We start from the raw sequence: 2608 nt of genomic DNA, 5'->3' as shown, positions 1-2608 counted from the left end.
GGCCTTAATAACAATTGTTAGTCATATGAACAAAAAAAAGGGAAATGAAATTTATACCAGTTATCACAGTGATGTGATGAAAACCGCAATAAATACAGATAAAAAACGAAAACACAGAATTCTAACAAACTTGAGGGACTAAAACCAAAATTTATTATCGGATCTATAAATTGAATCGAATGGATTGACCCGTCTTATCTTTCTCTTTTGGTCAAATTGTATGAAAAAAGGTAACGTACTTTAACTTGATTCTTGTTTTARGTAACGTACTTTTAAAACTTTCATTTTAGTACATAAGATGTAAAGTTTTAAACATTTAAGTACTCGGGTAACCGGTTGAAGAGTAATTTTAGATATAAAAAAATTTCACCACTGGTGTTACAGAGGTATGCTATTAGACTTATTGAAGATAACATACAACTGAATCGATTTAACTTTACATATATGAATAGGGATTATCTCTGTTGGCCCTAAATTTTTCATTTTGATTAATTAGATTGGCTAGCTAAACATATAAAAAACATCAGATGGCTACWGAGTTATATAAAAAAATCTTTATCGACGAAATGAAACAGTGGATCTGATTTATTAAAATTTGAGGTCTRAATTGATCGTCACAATCGACAAAAWGTTATCAACTGTGGATCCAAAATCTATTCAATTTTTTAACMTGTTTGACTCAAACAAACATAAAAGGTACAAAATCAGAAAAACGTAGCAGTAGATATTTACCTAGATCCTACATATCGTTGGTGTGGAAGGGGTGTYTGGCGTCTTTGATTCGTCATTTATGTTGGTTTCTCGCACAACTTAATTCACCACGTTGATTTCTAGATCTCGATCTTATGAAGTTAGAGCAACTTTGCTATCCCTTTTAGCGGATTGACTCTTCGAGCAACTAACGGCGAGAAACGAGGCGTGTCTGCAGAAGAAATAATCCTATATATGGAGAAGGGTTGGGGTATTCAGACTTAGTTCACATTGAGAAATTACGAAATTGTACATCGTCACGTGGATTGCACAGAACCTCCTCAGTCAGTTTTATTTTATTAATTTTTAACACATAATATTCCATTTTCATAACGTATGTAGATAAGCATATGGTATCTATTAGGTAGCGTTTGGTACGCAGACATGATTTGGACAGGACAGTACTGGACAAGACAAGAGGATATGACTGAACAGGACAGTATTGGACAAAACAAGTGTTTGTCTAGTATTTGATACGAGTAGGACTGAACATGACAGAACTACATTAGTTGCTCCCAAAAGTTATTTTATGATTTTATATATAATGTAATAGTTATAGCTAACATAAATAAAGTAAACAATTTATTTTATAAATATTTTTACACAATTTTCATATACTTGAATATAAAATAGTACCAAATTTGAATGAAAGTTTTTATATAATTGATGGTATTTTGAAAAAACCTGATTCATACAAAGGAGAAATTATGTTTTATTCGGTTTGGAAGATCCTTATCAATTGGTGAAGGCACGATAAAGATTGTTGCAACATCAATGGTTGTTGAGGTAGTAACATTGGTAATTGGTGGACGATAGTGGTTGTRGAGAACGTGAAGATGGTGGATRATGGTGGTGATGACAGTTGATAGTGGTGGGGGAAGTAGTTGTAGCCTATGTGGTTGGAGGTAGGTGTGATGGTGGTTATGGTGGCGGTGGTGGTGGTGGCGATGGCCAACGATACTATGGTGGTGGAGATGGACGATTGTGGTTGTGGAGGACATAAATATGGTAGATAGTGGTAGTGGTAACTAATAGTCGTGGCCGACGGTGGTAGTGGTAGCCGGTGGTGTGGGTAGGAAGTGGTGGTGGTAGCCAATGGTGGTGGTTATGGTGGAGGTGAGGTGGCCCATGGTGGTGGTTATGGTGGAGGTGAGGTGGCCCATGGTGGTGGAGAAGATTGTAGTAGAATAGAAGGTCGAGGTGGCCAACGATGGTAGTGGTGGTGACAATGGACGGTGGTGGTGAGTGGCCGACCATTGTTGTGGAGATGGGAGGAGGTTGTTGTAGTAGAAGAGAAGGTGGAGCTGGGCAACTATGGTAGTGGCAATGAACGATGGTGGTAGGTGGCCGATGGTGGTTGTGGAGGTGTTGATAGACGTGGTAGTCGATGGTGGTTGTGGAGGTGATGGAGGAGGGGGAGGTCGCCGACTGGCGACGACYGCAACTAGCGGTAGTGACTACTAAAACAAATACCATGTTAATGTTATATATCAAACGWKGGTKRGTTAGTAAKATTCTAGTTTACCTCTCATTCTTGTCCCATCTTGTTCGGTTGTTCCACCTATTTCGGTTGAACAAGAAAAAAYYTTTTTTGTCCCACGGTGTCCCACTTTGTCCCARTTTTTGTCTMTGTCCCATGTCGTATCAAATGTRGGACAGTRAGTTCTTATCTTGTCCATTTAGTACACTTTGAATCTTTGTCTTGAAATATTAGTTGGTGAAACATTTGGTTGTTGAAGAATTCAATATCTAGAATTTAGATATTGATAAATCCATGGAGAGAAAATGTTAGAATTCCAACSACAAGGGTGGTGTCTGATTGRTTTTAGCTTAGCTCMAAAGGTCAAAAATACCAGGA

At 37.7% G+C, this 2608-nt stretch overlaps 1 protein-coding gene across 1 annotated transcript in view; it reads right to left on the bottom strand.

Moving 5' to 3' along the window:
* The window catches only part of LOC112512171 (nodulin homeobox-like), a 16936-nt gene extending 16096 nt beyond the window's left edge, over nucleotides 1-840 (bottom strand). The window contains exon 1 of the mRNA XM_025118034.1: nucleotides 733-840. The gene's annotated coding sequence lies outside the window, so the exon portion shown is untranslated. The remainder of the gene's footprint in view (nucleotides 1-732) is intronic.
* Between the last annotated feature and the right edge of the window lie 1768 nt (nucleotides 841-2608).

Source organism: Cynara cardunculus (assembly GCF_001531365.2).
Source record: "Cynara cardunculus var. scolymus isolate 2C chromosome LG 5, CcrdV1, whole genome shotgun sequence".
In the NCBI taxonomy this organism is placed as follows: Eukaryota; Viridiplantae; Streptophyta; class Magnoliopsida; order Asterales; family Asteraceae; genus Cynara; species Cynara cardunculus.
The sequence above is the reverse complement of the archived record's forward strand: the minus strand, read 5'-3'. Positions and strand labels throughout refer to the sequence as shown.